Genomic DNA, 20,811 nt, shown 5'->3' with positions numbered 1-20,811 from the left:
AACCCCACTTCCCTCAGCTGCTCCTCACCAGACCCTTCCCCAGCTTTGTTGTCCTTCTCTGGACCTGCTCCAGCCCTCTAGGTCCTTGTTGGAGTGAGTGACCCAAAACTGAACCCAGGATTCAAGCTGTGGTCTTACTAGGACCTACTACAGGGGGACAGTCCCTGCCCTGGTCCTGCAGGCCACACCATTGCTGATCCAGACCAGGCTGCTGGTGGACTTCTTGGCCACCTGAGCACACATTGGCTCATCTTCAACCACTAACACACCCAAGCCTTTCTCTGCTGGGCACTTCCCAGCCACTCTGCCCCAAGCCTGAAGCATTCATGGGGTTGTTTGTGACCCGAGTGCAGGACCTGGCCCTTGGCCTCGTTGAACCTCCTACAACTGACCAAACTGGGCACATCAGGGGCAGTGTTTGTCCCCCTGGCCTGGCCCAATTGTGTTGCACCTACCTTCCCTTCCCCCCAAACAAGCCACAGTTGGTTTTGCCCTGCTGAAGCAGTTGCGGTGCACGCAGCTGCAGAGCTCTCCTCTGCCTGCTGCTGTGGGGTGCCCCTGCTCAGCAAATTACCTTTGTTTGGCTGTTCTTTTGGGAGTGGGGAAGCTGGGATCTGCCCAGGAGAGCTCCCTGAAAAGCATGAGGGGAAGAATCTAGGCCTCCATAACAAGTTGAGTGTTGCAAGGACCGAGTGGCAGCAGCTGAAGCTCCCCGAAGCCCCTTGCCTTGTGCCGCCCCGCTTGGTTACTTGAGGACGCAGGGCTGGGGTGGCAGCTGGGGTGTACTCTTGAGAAGCAGCTTTGCAAGTTCAGCTGGGCTGAAGCCTTCTAGGTCTTAATTTACTTGCAAAAGTGTGAATCTGTGGGAAAGTGCAGTGCTGGTGCTTGTGGGAACAAGCCTGGGGAGCTGAGTCAGAGCAGGAGAGCCCTCCCCGCAGCGGCTGCAGTTGCCTTTGGTGGAGGGGGGGAGCTGCCTGGTGCTTGCTGCAGAGCTCTGCCAGCTTGCTGCTTGCTTTGCAAGTCTTGGGGCTCTGAAGTGTGATCAGAAATATAACTGATAAGGAGCAAAATAGCTTTTTTTGGGGTGGTTTTTTTTGGGCTGTGCTTTTAATCTGTTTGGGGGGGACGGGAAACAGGAAGGTACTTGGGGGATGGTGAAGGCTGCAGAGTGAGGGCTGAGGCTTCCTGACACTCATCTACAGTTCACTCACATTTCTCATCCAACTTGCCTGAAGGGTTGGCAGCTCCTCTGGCATGGTGGGGAATGTGTTGGGGTGGGTTTTTTGTCTTTAATCTATTAAAATGACTCTTTAAAAGGCTCTGCAGAGGGACCTAAGGCTCTGCAGAGGGATCTTGCCAGGCTGGGCAGATGGGCAGAGGCCAACAGGATGGCATTCAACAAGTCCAAGTGCCAGGGGCTGCACTTTGGCCACAGCAACCCCAGGCAGAGCTCCAGGCTGGGGGCAGAGTGGCTGAGAGCAGCCAGGCAGAGAGGGAGCTGGGGGTGCTGATTGACAGCTGCCTGAACAGGAGCCAGCAGTGTGCCCAGGGGGCCAAGAAGGCCAAGGGCATCCTGGCCTGCAGCAGGAGCAGTGTGGCCAGCAGGAGCAGGTAGGTCATTGTGCCCTGTGCTCAGCACTGGTTAGGCCACCCCTTGAGTCCTGTGTCCAGTTCTGGGCCCCTCAGTTTAAGAAGGACATTGAGAGACTTGAATGTGTCCAGAGAAGGGCAACAAAGCTGGGGAGAGGCCTTGAGCACAGCCCTGTGAGGAGAGGCTGAGGGAGCTGGGGTTGCTTAGCCTGGAGAAGAGGAGGCTCAGGGGAGACCTCATTGCCCTCTACAACTCCCTGCAGGGAGGTTGGAGCCAGGTGGGGGTTGGTCTCTTCTCCCAGGCAGCCAGCACCAGAACAAGAGGACACAGTCTCAAGCTGTGCCAGGGGAGGTTCAGGCTGGAGGTGAGGAGAAAGTTCTTCACTGAGAGTTGTTGGCCCTTGGGATGTGCTGCCCAGGGAGGTGGTGGAGTCCCCACCCCTGGAGGTGTTCAGGAGGGGATTGGATGTGGCACTTGGTGCCATGGTCTAGTCCTGAGGTCTGTGGTGCCAGGTTGGACTTGATGATCTTTGAGGTCTCTTCCAACCTTGGTGATTCTGTGAGACTGTGATCTGTGATCGTTAAGGCCCCTTCCAACCCAAACCATTCAGTGACTCTATGAGGTGAGCCCAGGCATTGATTTTTGAGGGAGCAGGTCCATGATACCTCAGCCTGACCTAAGTTAATCTTGCACTTAGCCTGTGTCATCCTTCCAGCCAGCAGTGCTGACCCTGAAGGCTGCTGTGAGTGGCTTCAGGTCTTCACCTTCGTGGAGAGTAAAACAAAGTAGCAGAGACCTCCTTAGAGGAGTTCTGAAATAGAAGCAAGGAGGATGGTTTGAAGGTTTTTGGATTCCCACTGCCCACCCTGATCGACTGATGTGTGTTCTAATTCACCAGCTGTTCTTCTGCTCCCCCTGAGCCAGCAGTGCCCTCCTGCAGCCCAGCAGGCAGCTGTGTGCTGGGCTGCAGCCAGAGGAGGGTGGGCAGCAGGGCAGGAGAGGGGATTCTGCCCCTTGATTTTGCTCTGCTGAGTCCTCACCTCCAATCCTGCCTCTGGTTCTGCTGTCCCCAGCAGGAGAAGGACACAGAGCTGCTGGAGTGAGGCCAGGGGAGGCCACAGAGACAATCCAAGGGCTGGAGCAGCTCTGCTGTGAGGGCAGGCTGAAGGAGCTGGGGCTGTGCAGCCTGGAGAGGAGAAGACTCCTGGGAGGACCTTAGAGCTGCCTTGCAATAGCTGAAGGGAGGCTGAGGGGGGACTTTTGCTGAGGATGTCCAGAGCCAGGCCAAGGGGGAATGGTTTGAAGTTGAGGCAGAGAAGGGTTAGAGTGGAATTGAGGAAGAAGTTCTTGAGTAGGAGGGTGGTGAGAGTCTGGAAGAGGTTGCCCAGGGAGGTTGTGGATGCTCCCTCCCTGGAGGTGTTCAAAGCCAGGCTGGTCAAGGCCTGGAGCAGCCAAGACTGTTTGAGAGGTGTCCCTGCCTGTGGCAGGGAGGTTGGAATGGATGATCTCCACAGGTCCCTTCCAACCCTCCCCAGGCTGGGGCTCTGGAGCAATGATATCTTCCAGGCTGTGCTCTCCTCTGGTAACCTCAAAATGCAAAGAGAAATGGTTTGACAGCCTGCTGGCTAAATAGGGAAGGTTTCTTTTCCTTTTTGGGTTGGTTTTTCTTCCTGGAGATTGAGAAGGTGTTTTTTTTTTGTCCCCTCAGCAGAGTTAATCCTCACCTGGAGCAAGAATGTTTTGGAAGGCCAGGGAAAAACATGCCAACATGGGCTGGGTCTGGTTGGAGTGTTGAGCTCTGCTTCAGGCATTCAGATCTCACTTTGCTGTTGCCAAAGTTGCATGACCCCAAACTTTTGGGCTTGGGATTTGTCTCAGCACTCAGCCAGAAATCTGCATGGGAGGGGTTTCAAGGCTTGCACTGGGCTGAAAAGTGCTTCCCTGAGGGTGCTGCTGTCAGCTCTTCCCCTGCCTGTCCCCAGGAGGGTGTCACAGCTGCGCTGGGGATGTGCAAACCACCTCCTGCTCCTGTGCCAAACCACAGCAGGCTCTTTAAAGCCCTGTGTGCTGGCAAAATGTGCTTGTTCTGCTCAGCAGCTGGGACAAAACACCCCCCTCACAGTATCACAGTATCAGTCAGGGTTGGAAGGGACCACAAGGATCAGCCAGTTCCAACCCCCCTGCCATGGGCAGGGACACCCCACACTACATCAGGCTGCCCAGAGCCTCAGCCAGCCTGGCCTTAAACACCTCCAGGGACAGGGCCCCAACCACCTCCCTGCACAACCCATTCCAGGCCTTCACCACTCTCATGGGGAAGAACTTCCTCCTCAGCTCCAGCCTCAATCTCCCCACCTCCAGCTTTATTCCATTCCCCCCAGTCCTATCACTGCCTGAGATCCTGAGCAGTCCCTCCCCAGCCTTCCTGGAGCCCCCTGCAGATCCTGGAAGGCCACAATGAGGTCACCTGGGAGCCTTCTCTTCTCCAGACTGAACAGCCCCAACTCCTTCAGTCTGTCCTCACAGGAGAGCAGCTCCAGCCCTCTGCTCATCCTCCTGGCCCTGCTCTGGACACCTTCCAGCACCTCCACATCCCTCTTGCAATAGGGGCTCCAGAACTGGAGGCAGGACTCCAGCTGGGGTCTCCCCAGAGCTGAGCAGAGGGGGAGAATCACCTCCCTTGCCCTGCTGGCCACACTTCTCCTGCTGCAGCCCAGGATCTGGTTGGCTTTCTGGGCTGCAAGTGCACACTGAGAGCTCCTGGTGAGCTTCTCCTCCCCCAGCACCCCCAAGGCTCTCTCCTCAGGGCTGCTTTCCAGCCAGTCCCTGCCCAGCCTGCATTTGTGCCTGGGGTTGCCTCCACCCAGCTGCAGGACCCTGCCCTTGCTCTTGTTGAACCTCCTGAGGTTGGCTTGTGCCCACCTCTCCAGCCTGTCATGCTACCATGATGTGCAGTGGGGACTGCCTGGCTTTTCCATCAGCTGCTGGAAGTCATCCAGGAAACCAGCTGCTGGCTGGTGGGAATTTCTGTGCCTGCAGGGGCCAGAGATTGGTAACTTCATGTTTGTTTCTTCAGCCACAAATGGGCTGCAGATGGTGAGGAAAACCTCACTTCAGTGCCTAGCCTCAAACCAGAGAATCAGCGAGTTGTTTGGGTTGGAAAAGCCCTCAAGGGCATCTGGTCCAGCATCAACCCAGCCCCACCATGGCCACCAAACCATGGCCCCAAGTGCCATGGCCACAGGGTTCTGGAACACCTCCAGGCATGGGGACTCCACCACCTCCCTGGGCAGCCTCTGCCAGGCCCTGACTGCTCTGGCAGCAAAGACATTTTGCCTCATCTCCAACCTGAGCCTCCTCTGGCACAGTTTCAGGGCATTTCAAATGAGGCATAACTAGAGGCTACCAGCAGTGACCAGAGACTAGACTAAGCATTTCCTACCAAGTGGCAGTTGTTGCCTACTAAATAAACTCTGAAGTTCTCCCTTTAGATAGGGCAGGACAGCAGGTGGAGGGGCTGGAGAACAGGGCTGGTGAGGAGCAGCTGAGGGAGCTGGGGTTGCTTAGCCTGCAGAAGAGGAGGCTCAGGGGAGACCTCATTGCTCTCTACAGCTCCCTGAAGGGAGGTTGTAACCAGGTGGGGGTTGGTCTCTTCTCCCAGGCAGCCAGCACCAGAACAAGAGGACACAGTCTCAAGCTGTGCCAGGGGAGGTTTAGACTCGAGGTGAGGAGAAAGTTCTTCCCAGAGAGAGTTGTTGGCCCTTGGGATGTGCTGCCCAGGGGGGTGGTGGAGTCCCCATCCCTGGAGGTGTTCAAGAGGGGATTGGATGTGGCACTTGGTGCCATGGTCTGGTCCTGAGGTCTGTGGTGCCAGGTTGGACTCGATGATCCTCGAGGTCTCTTCCAGCCTTGGTGATTCTGTGAGACTGTGAGGTGGTGGAGTCCCCATGGCTGGAGGTGCTCACGGTAGGTGTGGCCATGGCACTTGGGGCCATGGTTTGATGGCCATGGTGGGGTTGGGTTGCTGGTTGGACTGGATGACCTTAGAGGGCTTTTCCAACCCAAGCAATTCTGTGACCAAAAGCAGAAGTCAGGGGGAGGAGGTGGTGCAGAGCTGCTGCTGCGCTCCCCGGCAGCCCTCCCAGCCTGCCCTGGCTGCTGCGGATGGCTGCCTCTTGGCTCTTCATTTCTGAGCCTTGTCATTGATTTTGCTGCCTGTCAGGAAGGATCAGGGGGAAGAAGAGCCAGGAGCTGAATTGTTCATTCCATTCCTGCATTTTGGCAGGTGACCATCACTGAGTGGTGGTGCTGGGAGGGGGACTGGTGTGTGACGTGGCGGTACAGAGCTGCCTCAGCTCAGTGCTTCCCTCCCCTCTGCCTCCTTCCCCTGTTATTGTCTCTGTGGTTATCAGCCAGAGGAGCTGTAGGTGTGCTCAGTCTTTTTAATTGCAGCTTGTCCTTATTCATAGCTTTTTAAGTAGGAGTTATGGAAACATGAAGAGCTGAGGGGAGAGCAACTGCTGTCGTTTCCCTGGCCCTGAGCAAAGCCTTCCACACTGTCCTGCACCACAGCCTGGGCTCCAGGCTGGTGACACATGGGTGTGATGGGTGACCACTAGATGGATACAGAACTGGCTTGATGGCTGCACCCAGAGAGTGGCTGTCCATGGCTCCATGGCCCAGGGGAGGCCAGGGACAAGCAGAGTCCCTCAGGGATCAGTCCTGGGACCAGGCTTGTTCAACATCTCTGTGGGTGCCATGGACAGTGGCACTGAGTGCACCCTCAGCAGGGTTGCTGCTGACACCAAGCTGTGTGGTGCAGCAGACAGGCTGGAGGGAAGGGATCCATCCAGAGGGAGCTGGGCAGGCTGGAGAGGTGGGCACAAGCCAACCTCAGGAGGTTCAACAAGAGCAAGGGCAGGGTCCTGCAGCTGGGTGGAGGCAACCCCAGGCACAAATGCAGGCTGGGCAGGGACTGGCTGGCAAGCAGCCCTGAGGAGAGAGCCTTGGGGGTGCTGGGGGAGGAGAAGCTCACCAGGAGCTCTCAGTGTGCACTTGCAGCCCACAAAGCCAACCAGAGCCTGGGCTGCAGCAGGAGAAGTGTGGCCAGCAGGGCAAGGGAGGTGATTCTCCCCCTCTGCTCAGCTCTGGGGAGACCCCAGCTGGAGTCCTGCCTCCAGTTCTGGAGCCCCTATTGCAAGAGGGATGTGGAGGTGCTGGAAGGTGTCCAGAGCAGGGCCAGGAGGATGAGCAGAGGGCTGGAGCTGCTCTCCTGTGAGGACAGACTGAAGGAGTTGGGGCTGTTCAGTCTGGAGAAGAGAAGGCTCCCAGGTGACCTCATTGTGGCCTTCCAGGATCTGCAGGGGGCTCCAAGAAGGCTGGGGAGGGACTGCTCAGGATCTCAGGCAGTGATAGGACTGGGGGGAATGGAATGAAGCTGGAGGTGGGGAGATTGAGGCTGGAGGTGAGGAGGAAGTTCTTCCCCATGAGAGTGGTGAAGGCCTGGAATGGGCTGTCCAGGGAGGTGGTTGGGGCCCTGTCACCTAAGCCCAGGCTGGCTGAGGCTCTGGGCAGCCTGATGTAGTGTGGGGTGTCTCTGCCCATGGCAGGGGGGTTGGAACTGGCTGATCCTTGTGGTCCCTTCCAACCCTGACTGGTACTGTGATACTGTGAAGCAGCCCTTGGAAGCGTTTGCCACCAGTCAGAGATCCTTCTCCTAGCGGCAGCTTTCCAGAAAGCTCTTCAAGCTCAAGTTGCAAACCCAGCCTCCAAGATCCTCTCTTTCTTTCCCCCCCTTCTTCTTTTCTTTCCTTTTTTTCAAAGCTGCTCATCTGTGCAAAACCACTCAGCTATCATTTCTCCCTTTGGCTTTAAGGGAAATGGTTCCTGAGCTGGCTGCTTAGGGTGCCCTCCTTCTTTAAACCCTCCAAATCACCCTTCCAGGCAGGATTTTCAAGGGGAGTGCTTGGCTTTATGGCTCCATAGAGCTATTGAGCTGAGCAGCTCAAGCTGAAAAATGTGCTGGTGCTCCTTTGGAAAGGAGCTCTTCAAAACCCGAAGTGCCCTGAAAGCCAAGCTGCCACGGCACAGCAGGCCGAGCTGCGGAGCAGCCTGTGCAGCTCCCGGCCCGGGGCCTCCCCTGGCGGCAAGGGCAGCTCCAGCCCTGCTCCAGGCTCAGGAGGAAGGACAGAGTTGGAACAGGATGGTGTCTGGACAGAGTTAGAATCACAGAATGGTTGGGGTTGGAAGGGACCTCAAGGCTCAGCCACTTCACACTGCAGCAGGTTGCTCAGAGCCACATCCATCCTGGCCTTAAACACCTCCAGGCATGGCTTCCATCACCTCCCTGGGCAGCCTGGGCCAGGCTCTCACCACCCTCCTGGGGAACAACTTCTTCCTCACATCCAATCTGAATCTCCCCATTTCTAGTTTTGCTCCATCCCCGCCAGTCCTGTCCCTCCCTCACCCCCTCCAAAGTCCCTCCCCAGCTTTCCTGCAGCCCCCTGCAGCTCCTGGAGGGCCACCAGAAGGTCTCCCTGGAGCCTTCTCCTCTGCAGCCTGCACAACCCCAACTCTCTCAGGCTGTGCTCAGAGCAGAGCAGCTCCAGCCCTCTGCTCATCCCTGTGGCCCTTCTCTGGACACACTCCAGCAGGTCCAGATCCTTCCTGTAACAGAGGCTCCAGAGCTGGATCAGTACTCCAAGTTACCTGATTTAACCCTTGAGTCAGTGAAGTGAACTGAGGAGAGGTACCACAAAAGCCAGCAATGAGCTCTTGGTGAGCAAGAACATCAGTGGGCTCCTGGGATGCATTAAAAAGAGTGTGGCCAGAAGTCCCCCCTTGATTCCACCCTGCTGAGGCCAACTGGGTCCAGTTCTGGGTTCCCTAGTTCAAGAAAGACAGGGAACTACTGGAGAGAGGCCAAGAGAGGCTTCAAAGGTGCTGAGGGGCCTGGAGCATCTCTGTGAGGAGGAAGGGCTGCTAAGCCTGGAGAAGAGCAGCCCCAGAGAGCATCTGATCAATGCTCAGCAAGATCTAAAGGACCTGTGTGGGGAGGGCAAGAGGCTGGGGCCAGGCTCTTGTCAGTGGTGCCCAGGGACAGGATGTGGAACAACAGGCACAGACTGGAAGCCAGGAGGTTCCACCTGAACATGAGGAGAGACTTGTTTGGTGTGAGGCTGCTGGAGGCCTGGGGCAGGCTGCCCAGGGAGGTTGTGGAGCCTTCTTCTCTGGAGACTTGCAAGCCCCACCTGGATGCATTCCTGTGTGCCCTGCCCTGGGTGACCCTGCTGTGGCAGGGGGGCTTGGGCTGGGTGATCTCTTGAGGTCCCTCAGGTCACAACTGGATGTTGTGGTCCTGGGCAAGCTGCTGTGGGGACCCTGCTTTAGCAGGTGGGGTGGAGTAGATGATCTCCAGAGGGCCCTTGCAGTGGTCACCCTGCTGGGATTCAGTGGTCTGGTGCTGCAGCAGGGTGTTGGTGTGCATGTTCTGGTGGTGAATGGTGCCACAGCCAGCTGGCAGCCAGGCACCAGTGGTGTGCCCCAGGGAGCAGTGCTGGGCCCCAGCCTGATCAATATCCTCATTGATGATCTGGAAGAGGGGATTGAGTCAGTCAGTAAGTTTGCAGCTGACAGCAAGCTAGGGGCAGGAGTTGAGCTGTGAGAGGGGAGGAGAGCTCTGCAGAGGGACCTTGCCAGGCTGGGCAGATGGGCAGAGGCCAAGGGCAGGAGATTGAACACATCCAAGTGCCAGGGGCTGCACTTTGGCCACAGCAACCCCAGGCAGTGACAGAGGCTGGGGGCAGAGTGGCTGAGAGCTGCCAGGCAAAGAGGGACCTGGGCGTGCTGATTGACAGCTGCCTGAACAGGAGCCAGCAGTGCGCCCAGGCAGCCAAGAAGGCCAAGGGCATCCTGGCCTGCAGCAGGAGCAGTGTGGCCAGCAGGAGCAGGGAGCTCATCCTGCCCTGTGCTCAGCACTGCTCAGGCCACCCCTTGAGTCCTGTGTCCAGCTCTGGGCTCCTCAGGTTAGGAAAGAGGTTGAGCTGCTGGAAGGTGTCCAGAGAAGGGCAAGAAAGCTGGGGAGGGGTCTGGGGCACAGCCCTGTGAGGAGAGGCTGAGGGAGCTGGGGTTGCTTAGCCTGGAGAGGAGGAGGCTCAGGGGAGACCTTCTTGCTCTCTGCAACTCCCTGCAGGGAGGTTGGAGCCAGGTGGGGGTTGGTCTCTTCTCCCAGGCAAGCAGCACCACAACAAGAGGACACAGTCTCAAGCTGTGCCAGGGGAGGTTCAGGCTGGAGGTGAGGAGAAAGTTCTTCCCAGAGAGAGTTGTTGGCTACTGGGCTGTGCTGCCCAGGGAGGTGGTGGAGTCCCCATCCCTGGAGGTGTTCCAGAGGGGATTGGATGTGGCACTTGGTGCCATGGTCTGGTCATGAGGTCTGTGGTGCCAGCTTGGACTCGATGATCTTTGAGGTCACTTCCAGCCTTGGTGATTCTGTGACCCTGTCCTGCAGGCCAGCAGGGCTTTGCTGTGATGGTTTGTTACCACCCCCAAGCCAACCTTCCCTCAGCTGCTCCCTGTGCAGCCTCCTTCACGGCGGTGGTGCTGGTTGCTTGGTTTTGGTTTTCCCTGGTGAGCCAAACCCCCAGCATTTAGTTACTTGTTTCAACCCAGGATGAAAATAAACATTAGACTTGGCTTTTTTCTTCCACAAAGAAAACATTGACTCAGCCAGGTGAAGAGCTCTGCAGCTCCCCCCCCATGCTGGGCCTGGCCATTGAAGCAATGATGCCCAAGGAGAAAAGGAGAAGTGGGGAGGGAGGGAGGGGGGAACCACCAACCAAAAAAAAAGCCCCAACCCTCTAAATTTAAACAGAGTTTGGATCTTAAAGCTGTTCTCTTCAAGTGACCTGTGGCTTGCATCTGCCTTTCCCCTCCATTCTCTCCCCAGCCTCCTAAATAGCCTGAGTGCTGTGAATCAGGCTTGCCAGTGGGGCTGGTGACTCATTTCCTTGCTGCTGCAGATGTCTGTGGTAAAGGCTGCTGGAGAAGTCCTCTGATAGGAAATGCAGCTCCCCTGGGAGAAATCAACCAGGCAGCAGCAATCACTTTGCCTGCTACCTGCCACAAGACCTTGCTCTTGAAGAAAAAGCTTCAGGTCCTGGCTGAAGAGAGCTTGGTGGTTAGCTTGGAGCAAAGGGTGAGGCTTGGGCACCTCCCTGCTCCGTGAGGGATGTGGCTGTGTGCCACAGCTGAGCTCTAGAGTGAGGTGAGGGGGGTTGAAACTAGATGATCCTTGAGGTCCCATCCAACCCTGACAATTCTGTGATGCTGCTTGAGAGGGTCAGGGCCAAGGGCTCAGGCCCAGCCAGCATGGAGTTAGGAAGGGCAGGTCCTGCCTGAGCAACCTGAGCTCCTTCCATGCCCAGGGCACTGCCTGCTGGATGTGGGGCAGGCTGTGGATGTGGTCTGCCTGGACCTCAGCAAGGCCTTTGCCACCATCCCCCCCAGCAAACTGCTGGCCAAGCTGTCAGCCCCTGGCTGGGACAGCAGCACTCTGAGCTGGGCAAGGAAGTGGCTGGAGGCTGAGCCCAGAGAGTGGTGGTGAATGGTGCCACAGCCAGCTGGCAGCCAGGCACCAGTGGTGTGCCCCAGGGAGCAGTGCTGGGCCCCAGCCTGTTCAATATCCTCATTGATGATCTGGAGGAGGGGATGGAGTCAGTCATCAGCAGTAAGTTTGCAGCTGACAGCAAGCTGGGGGCAGGAGTTGAGCTGTGAGAGGGGAGGAGAGCTCTGCAGAGGGACCTTGCCAGGCTGGGCAGATGGGCAGAGGCCAAGGGCAGGAGATTGAACACATCCAAGTACCAGGGGCTGCACTTTGGCCACAGCAACCCCAGGCAGAGCTACAGGCTGGGGGCAGAGTGGCTGAGAGCAGCCAGGCAGAGAGAGACCTGGGGGTGCTGGTTGATGGTAGGCTGAACATGAGCCTGCAGTGTGCCCAGGAGGCCAAGAAGGCCAAGGGCATCCTGGTCTGGAGCAGGAGCAGTGTGGCCAGCAGGAGCAGGGAGCTCATCCTGCCCTGTGCTCAGCACTGCTCAGGCCACCCCTTGAGTCCTGTGTCCAGCTCTGGGCTCCTCAGGTTAGGAAAGAGGTTGAGCTGCTGGAAGGTGTCCAGAGAAGGGCAACAAAGCTGGGGAGGGGTCTGGGGCACAGCCCTGTGAGGAGAGGCTGAGGGAGCTGGGGTTGCTTAGCCTGGAGAAGAGGAGGCTCAGGGGAGACCTTCTTGCTCTCTCCAACTCCCTGCAGGGAGGTTGTAGCTGGGGGGGGTTAGGCTCTTCTCCCAGGCACCCAGCAGCAGAACAAGAGGACACAGTCTCAAACTGTGCCAGGGGTGGTTTAGGCTGGAGGTGAGGAGGAAGTTCTACACAGAGAGAGTGATTGCCCATTGGGATGTGCTGCCCAGGGAGGTGGTGGAGTCCCCATCCCTAGAGGTGTTCAGGAGGAGACTTGATGGGGTGCTTGGTGCCATGGTTGAGTTGTTTAGGTGGTGTTGGGTGATAGGTTGATGGGTTGGACTGGATGATCTTGAAGGTCTCTTCCAACCTGGCTTAGTCTATTCTATTCTATTCTAAAGAGACTTGAGAAGAGCTGACTGATTTTTTTTTTCCCTCTTTTTTTTTTTCTCTCCTTTCTAATGATTAGGGGAAAAAAAAAATCTCTTTTTTTAGATCATTTAGAATTGCAGGAAAGCAGGAAAGAATTAACAGCAGCTGCAGCACAGCCTCCCTGCATCTCAGCATGGTGGGGGTTGGAAAGGACCTCTGGAGATCAGCCAGTCCAAACCCCTCTGCCAAAGCTGGGCACCCACAGCAGCTTGCCCAGGAGCACAACATCCAGCTGGGGCTGGAAGCTCTCCACACCAGGAGACTCCACAACCTCTCTGGGCAGCCTGCTCCAGGCCTCCAGCAGCCCCACACCCAACAAGTCTCTCCTCATCTTCAGATGGAACCTCCTGGGCCAGGTGAGGTTAGAAGGCCAAGGGCATCCTGGCCTGCAGCAGGAGCAGTGTGGCCAGCAGGAGCAGGGAGCTCATCCTGCCCTGTGCTCAGCACTGCTCAGGCCACCCCTTGAGTCCTGTGTCCAGCTCTGGGCTCCTCAGGTTAGGAAAGAGGTTGAGCTGCTGGAAGGTGTCCAGAGAAGGGCAAGAAAGCTGGGGAGGGGTCTGGGGCACAGCCCTGTGAGGAGAGGCTGAGGGAGCTGGGGTTGCTTAGCCTGGAGAAGAGGAGGCTCAGGGGAGACCTTCTTGCTCTCTGCAACTCCCTGCAGGGAGGTTGGAGCCAGGTGGGGGTTGGGCTCTTCTCCCAGGCAGCCAGCACCAGAACAAGAGGACACAGTCTCAAGCTGTGCCAGGGGAGGTTCAGGCTGGAGGTTAGGAAGAAGTTCTTCCCAGCAAGAGAGATTGGCCCTTGGGATGTGCTGCCCAGGGAGGTGGTGGAGTCCCCACCCCTGAAGGTGTTCAAGAGGGGCTTGGATGTGGCCCTTGGTGCCATGGTTTAGTTAGTCACAAGGTGTTGGGTGACAGGGTGCACTGGATCATCCTTGAGGTCTTTTCCAACCTTCTTAAGTCTTTGAGGGAGGACTTTTAATACTTATCTGGATGCATTCCTGTGCCACCTGCCCAAGGTGATCCTGCTCTGGCAGGGGAATTGGATTCTGATCTCCAGAGGTCACTTCCAGCCCCTTCCATTCTATGATGCTGTGACTCAGCTTCTGGCTGCTTGCACTGTTTTGAACCTCTTCTGTTTCCTGCTCCCAGAAGCTGCTGTTGGGGGCTCCTGCATGACTAAGGCTTCAGTTGGCTTCCCCTCCCCAGGGTTTTTTGGCTGACCCAAGCTGTGTTTAACCATTGTTGATGTTTCTGGGGAGAGCTGCAACACTCAGAACTCAAGCTGCTGAATTGTGAGGGAGAAGGATGGAGAAGCCATTCCTGGGCACCTGTAAGTGTTGTAACTGATTAAGTGCCTCCTAATCCTTAAAGACATGAAGAGGAGGCTGAGAGCAAACCTCACTGCTCTCTACAGCTCCCTCAAAGGAGGTTGCAATGAGGTTGGGGTTGGTCTCTTCTCCCTAGTCTCAGGTGATAGAAGGACAGGAAATGGCCTGGAATTGTGCCAGGGGAGGCTGAGGTTGGAGAGGAGGCAAAGTTTCTCTGCTGCAAGAGTGGTCAGGGATTGGCAGAGGGTGCCCAGGGAGGTGATGGAGTCCCCATGCCTGGAGGTGTTCCAGAACCCTGTGGCCATGGCACTTGGGGCATCCTGGCCTGCAGCAGGAGCAGTGTGGCCAGCAGGAGCAGGGAGCTCATCCTGCCCTGTGCTCAGCACTGCTCAGGCCACCCCTTGAGTCCTGTGTCCAGCTCTGGGCTCTTCAGGTTAGGAAAGAGGTTGAGCTGCTGGAAGGTGTCCAGAGAAGGGCAAGAAAGCTGGGGAGGGGTCTGGGGCACAGCCCTGTGAGGAGAGGCTGAGGGAGCTGGAGTTGCTTAGCCTGGAGAAGAGGAGGCTCAGGGGAGACCTTCTTGCTCTCTGCAACTCCCTGCAGGGAGGTTGGAGCCAGGTGGGGGTTGGGCTCTGCTCCCAGGCAAGCAGCACCAGAACAAGAGGACACAGTCTGAAGCTGTGCCAGGGGAGGTTTAGACTCGAGGTGAGGAGAAAGTTCTTCACCAAGCGAGTCATTCGTCATTGGGATGTGCTGCCCAGGGAGGTGGTGGAGTCCCCATCGCTGGAGGTGTTCAAGAGGGGATTGGATGTGGCACTTGGTGCCATGGTCTGGTCATGAGGTCTGTGGTGATAGGTTGGACTCGATGATCCTCGAGGTCCTTTCCAACCTAAATTATACCGTGATACTGTGATACTGTGATCCCTTCCTCCAGATCACCAATGAAGGCATTGCTCAGGCTGGGGCCCAGCACTGCTCCCTGGGGGACACCACTGGTGCCTGGCTGCCAGCTGGCTGTGGCACCAGTGCCAGGAGAGGGAACACTCCCAATGTATTTTGTCTGTGTCCCTAAGAATGTGGGGCAGTTGGGCTGGTGGAAGAGTCTGCTCCTCTCCCCTGAAGGCAAGAGGGAAGGCTGCAGACTAACCCTGTTCTTGTGGTTTGTGGTTAGGGCTGGAGCAGCTCCTTGGAGGTGTTTGATGTGTGTGTTCCTCTAAATAGAATAGCTGGCAGGAGCTAAAAATAGCCCAGGCTGCTTCCCACCTGTTTGGATGTTCTGCTTTGGGCTGGGAGGTGGAAGGTGGGAATGTGAACTCAGCAGGACTGAAGCAGCTCTGCTGCTGCCCCTGCAGACCCTGGCTGGGCTTGGCTGAGGACAGGCACCCTGACTGCTGTGCCACCCGTGCCACGGGGAGGGAGCAGCAGGCCAGGAGCTTTGGAGGCCTGCCTGGCCCTCAGGGTGGAGGGTTGGACTCCTGAGGCCACAGGGTGAACACCAAAGAGCAATGTGGCTGCTTGCACTTGCAGCCCAGAAAGCCAATCAGCTCCTGGGCTGCAGCAGAAGTGTGGCCAGCAGGGCAAGGGAGGTGATTCTCCCCCTCTGCTCAGCTCTGGGGAGACCCCAGCTGGAGTCCTGCCTCCAGTTCTGGAGCCCCTATTGCAAGAGGGATCTGGAGGTGCTGGAAGGTGTCCAGAGCAGGGCCAGGAGGATGAGCAGAGGGCTGGAGCTGCTCTGCTGTGAGGACAGACTGAAGGAGTTGGGGCTGTTCAGTCTGGAGAAGAGGTTCCTCACCCAGCTCAGAGTGCTCCTGTCCCAGCCAGGGGCTGACAGCTTGGCCAGCAGTTTGCTGGGGGGGATGGTGTCAAAGGCCTTGCTGAGGTCCAGGCAGACCACATCCACAGCCTGCCCCACATGATCTTCAAGGAAGCACAAGAACTGCAAGCTGGGAGGGGGCTGACTTTGGGGCATGCTTCCAAGTGGCTTCTCCCAAAGCAGGAATGCCAAGGGGAGGATTGTTGGGTTGGGTGTGGGGGGGTTGTTGTTTTGTGCTGGGTTGACCCCCCTGGGTTTGCTTTCAATCCCACTGGCACGGGAGAGCATTTCAAGCTCAGCTTGGGCAGGTTTAACTTTGACTGCTGACTAAAGGTGTAACTAAATGATGAAGCCTTCTCCTCTGTTGGGAGCTTCAACTCTCACTGCTTCTGAGGGTGGGTTTTTTATCCCTCCTGACTCTTCCAGCACTGCAGGATGTGTGAAAACTCTTTCCTGTAGCCATCTGCTTGTTGGTGCAGAGCTGCAGGATGTTTCAGTGGCTTTGAGGCAGGAGTGCTTGAGGGATGTGTGGTTTGCTCTCTCCCCGCCTCTACAAAAGCTCTGTTGATTCTTGCCTAACCTGGCTGGTTTCAAGTCCATGAGACTGGATGGGATCCATCCTAGGGTGCTGAGAGAGCTGGCAGATGAGCTGGCCAAGCCTCTCTCCATCATTTTCATCCAGGTGGCTGTGGGCAGGCTGTGGATGTGGTCTGCCTGGACTGCAGCAAGGCCTTTGCCACCATCCCCCCCAGCAAGCTCCTGGCCAAGCTGTCAGCCCCTGGCTGGGACAGCAGCACTCTGAGCTGGGTGAGGAAGTGGCTGGAGGCTGAGCCCAGAGAGTGGTGGTGAATGGTGCCACAGCCAGCTGGCAGCCAGGCACCAGTGCTGTGCCCCAGGGAGCAGTGCTGGGCCCCAGCCTCTTTAACATCTTCAGCTGAGCAGAGCTGAGCAGAGGGGAGAATCACCTCCCTTGCCCTGCTGGCCACACTTCTCCTGCTGCAGCCCAGGAGCTGATTGGCTTTGTGGGCTGCAAGTGCACACTGAGAGCTCCTGGTGAGCTTCTCCTCCCCCAGCACCCCCAAGGCTCTCTCCTCAGGGCTGCTTGCCAGCCAGTCCCTGCCCAGCCTGGATTTGTGCCTGGGATTGCCTCCACCCAGCTGCAGGACCCTGCCCTTGCTCTTGTTGAACCTCCTGAGGTTGGCTTGTGCCCACCTCTCCAGCCTGCCCAGCTCCCTCTGGATGGATCCCTTCCCTCCAGCCTGTCTGCTGCACCACACAGCTTGGTGTCATCAGCAAACCTGCTGAGGGTGCACTCAGTGCCACTGTCCATGGCACCCACAGAGATGTTGAACAAGCCTGGTCCCAGGACTGATCCCTGAGGGACTCTGCTTGTCCCTGGCCTCCCCTGGGCCATGGAGCCATGGACAGCCACTCTCTGGGTGCAGCCATCAAGCCAGTTCTGTATCCATCTAGTGGTCCAAGTGGTTCTGAGACTGCTCTTGCTTCTTGAGTGGATGTGATGGGTAGAGAGCCATAGGCTGGCTCCTTAGAAAGGCAGAAGTGGCATGGCTTGCTCTGGGGAGATTTTTCTTCCCCTTGCTCAAGCTCCACCATTCCATTTATCAGACACAAGATGAAGAGAGAAGGGAAGAGAAGGCTCCCAGGTGACCTCATTGTGGCCTTCCAGGATCTGAAAGGGGGCTGCAGGAAGGCTGGGGAAGGACTGCTCAGGATCTCAGGCAGTGATAGGACTAGGGGGAATGGAATGAAGCTGGAGGTGGGGAGATTGAGGCTGGAGGTGAGGAGGAAGTTCTTCCCCATGAGAGTGGTGAAGGCCTGGACTGGGTTGTCCAGGGAGGTGGTTGGGGCCCTGTCCCTGGAGGTGTTTAAGACCAGGCTGGATGAGGCTCTGGGCAGCCTGATGTAGTGTGGGGTGTCCCTGCCCATGGCAGGGGGGTTGGCACTGGCTGATCCTTGTGGTCCCTTCCCACCCTGACTGATCTTATGATAAGAGGATTTGTCTCCTCCTTTGGCTCCACTTAGACTGGGAGAAGCAGCTCAGCATTGCCACTGAAGCCACTTCCCCTGCACTGGCAGTGGGAAGAGGGACCACAGCTTCTGGCTAGCCCGTGGTCATCTTGCTCCACACAGGAAGGATTCCTGGCCAGATCATAGCATGGTCTGGGCTGGAAGGGACCTCCAAAGGTCATCCAGTCCAACCCCCCTGCAGTCAGCAGGGACATCCTCCTCTAGAGCAGGTTGCTGGGAGCCTTGTTGAGCCTCACCTTGAAGACCTCCAGGGATGGGTCCTCCCTGGGCAGCCTGTCCCAGTGTCCCAGCAAGATCTTTGGCTCAACTGCCAACATAAGCACTGATGAAGCTTCCTCTGGGTTCCATTGAACTTCCATGACTGCTCTCAGAAGAGTCCAATTTGCTCTCCCAGAGCTGTGGGCTGCTGGAGAGCCCAGGGGAAGGGCAGGATTTCCAGGTGTGGTATCTTCACGCTGTGTGTTTCAGGAAAGGCTTGTTTCAGCTTGCCCAGGCTGGGGAGAAGCAGTCTGTTATCTCCTTGGCCTCATCCTTTCAGAAACACTGAGCTTTAAGCTTTAATCTGAAGCAAAGGTTACTGGGTTGGAGGATGCAGGAATGGCTGAAGCCACCCAGAAGGGTTGGGTTGCTGTGGTGTGGTTGCTCACAGCTTCACAGTTTGCATTGGGTTGGAAGGGACCTTCAAGGCTCATCTTGTCCAACCCCCCTGCAGGCAGCAGGGGCAGCTCCATCTAGAGCAGGCTGCCCAGGGGCACAGCCAGGCTGAGCTTGAATGTCTCCAGGGCTCTGCACTTTGGCCACAGCAACCCCAGGCAGTGCTACAGGCTGGGGGCAGAGTGGCTGAGAGCAGCCAGGCAGAGAGGGACCCGGGAGGAGTGGTGGAGAGCAGATAAACATGAGCCTGCAGTGTGCCCAGGGGGCCAAGAAGGCCAAGGGCATCCTGGCCTGCAGCAGGAGCAGTGTGGCCAGCAGGAGCAGGGAGCTCATCCTGCCCTGTGCTCAGCACTGCTCAGGCCACCCCTTGAGTCCTGTGTCCAGCTCTGGGCTCCTCAGGTTAGGAAAGAGGTTGAGCTGCTGGAAGGTGTCCAGAGAAGGGCAAGAAAGCTGGGGAGGGGTCTGGGGCACAGCCCTGTGAGGAGAGGCTGAGGGAGCTGGGGTTGCTTAGCCTGGAGAAGAGGAGGCTCAGGGGAGACCTTCTTGCTCTCTGCAACTCCCTGCAGGGAGGTTGGAGCCAGGTGGGGGTTGGGCTGTTCTCCCAGGCAAGCAGCACCAGAACAAGAGGACACAGTCTCAAGCTGTGCCAGGGGAGGTTCAGGCTGGACGTGAGGAAGAAGTTCTTCCCAGAGAGAGTTGTTGGCCATTGGAATGTGCTGCCCAGGGAGGTGGTGGAGTCCCCACCAAGTAGGTTGGGCTTGATGATCCTGAAGGTCTCTTCCAACCTGGTCTATTCTTTCCTTTTCTCCTTTTCCTTTTCTCCTTTTCTCCCTTTCCTTTTCTCCCTTTCCTTTTCTCCCTTTCCTTTTCTCCCTTTCCTTTTCTCCCTTTCCTTTTCTCCCTTTCCTTTTCTCCCTTTCCTTTTCTCCCTTTCCTTTTCTCCCTTTCCTTTTCTCCCTTTCCTTTTCTCCCTTTCCTTTTCTCCCTTTCCTTTTCTCCCTTTCCTTTTCTCCCTTTCCTTTTCTCCCTTTCCTTTTCTCCCTTTCCTTTTCTCCCTTTCCTTTTCTCCCTTTCCTTTTCTCCCTTTCCTTTTCTCCCTTTCCTTTTCTCCCTTTCCTTTTCTCCCTTTCCTTTTCTCCCTTTCCTTTTCTCCCTTTCCTTTTCTCCCTTTCCTTTTCTCCCTTTCCTTTTCTCCCTTTCCTTTTCTCCCTTTCCTTTTCTCCCTTTCCTTTTCTCCCTTTCCTTTTCTCCCTTTCCTTTTCTCCCTTTCCTTTTCTCCCTTTCCTTTTCTCCCTTTCCTTTTCTCCCTTTCCTTTTCTCCCTTTCCTTTTCTCCCTTTCCTTTTCTCCCTTTCCTTTTCTCCCTTTCCTTTTCTCCCTTTCCTTTTCTCCCTTTCCTTTTCTCCCTTTCCTTTTCTCCCTTTCCTTTTCTCCCTTTCCTTTTCTCCCTTTCCTTTTCTCCCTTTCCTTTTCTCCCTTTCCTTTTCTCCCTTTCCTTTTCTCCCTTTCCTTTTCTCCCTTTCCTTTTCTCCCTTTCCTTTTCTCCCTTTCCTTTTCTCCCTTTCCTTTTCTCCCTTTCCTTTTCTCCCTTTCCTTTTCTCCCTTTCCTTTTCTCCCTTTCCTTTTCTCCCTTTCCTTTTCTCCCTTTCCTTTTCTCCCTTTCCTTTTCTCCCTTTCCTTTTCTCCCTTTCCTTTTCTCCCTTTCCTTTTCTCCCTTTCCCTTCTCTCAGCTCTGATGTGTCTGTGTCCACGATGTGCTCGAGCTCAGGCTGTGTTTGGGTGGCTGTGGCTCTGGGAGCAGGGTGTCAGCCAGCTGCAGTGGCAGTGGCAGCAGAGGCCTCATGAGTCAGGGTTGGTGTCCCTGGGGGGGGTTGGGGGGCAGGGGGGGTTCGCCCTGCCTTGGCACCGCTTTGCTATGGAGACAAGGTGCAGGTCTGGGTAACTAACTCCTTCCAAGGGCTTCCTCCCTTGGGAGAAGGCTGGGAGGAGGACAGGAGGCTTTGCAGCCACAGTTCTCTTTCCAGGCAGCTGCCAGCAGAGTGTGGGTGCTCCTCTCACAACGGGCTGGGCTGGGCTGGCAGGGGCTGCGTGTCAGATGGATTGTCAGGAGGCCACAGCAGTGCCTTCAGCTGGGAGAGGGCAGACACAGAGTGGAGATCAGGATGAAAGTCTTGCCAGTGAAGGTGGGGAGAGCCTGGCACAGGTTGCCCAGGGAGGTTGTGGCTGCCCCCTGCCTTGGAGGTGTTGAAGGCCAGGCTGGATGAGGCCCTGAGCAAGCTGGGCTGAGGGGAGGGGTCCCTGCCCCTGGCAGGAGAGGTTGGACTGTGTGATTTTTAAGGGCCCTTCCAACTGAAAGCATTCTGTGATTCACTGCTGTAAAATGCAGCCTGGTTTGAAGTGAGGGATGACTATCAGATGTCCCAGTTTCTCGTGGTGTAAAGCTCTGGGCTGCCTTGAGCCAGCCCCTTTACATGCAGATGAAAGAGGAGATCTTGCTTCTCACATTGCTTCCAGTACCTGAAGGAGCTCCAGGAGTGCTGGGGAGGGACTTTGGACAAGGGCTGGGAGTGACAGGAGGAGGAACAATGGCTTTGAGCTGGGAAAGGGGAGACTGAGACTGGAGAGGAGGAAGGAATGGTTGGCAGTGAGGCTGGGGAGAGCCTGGCACAGGCTGCCCAGGGAGGCTGTGGCTGCCCCCTGCCTGGAGGTGTTCCAGGCCA

General features: G+C 56.7%; 1 protein-coding gene across 3 annotated transcripts in view; it reads left to right on the top strand.

Moving 5' to 3' along the window:
* Positions 1–20,811, top strand: part of GLG1 (golgi glycoprotein 1) — a 151,398-nt gene that overhangs the window by 41,026 nt on the left and 89,561 nt on the right. The gene's annotated exons all lie outside the window — the stretch shown is intronic.

This window comes from Melanerpes formicivorus, unplaced genomic scaffold (assembly GCF_026170545.1).
Source record: "Melanerpes formicivorus ecotype bairdi unplaced genomic scaffold, bMelFor1.0.p_v2 SCAF_102, whole genome shotgun sequence".
Classification (NCBI taxonomy): domain Eukaryota; kingdom Metazoa; phylum Chordata; class Aves; order Piciformes; family Picidae; genus Melanerpes; species Melanerpes formicivorus.
The sequence above is the reverse complement of the archived record's forward strand: the minus strand, read 5'-3'. Positions and strand labels throughout refer to the sequence as shown.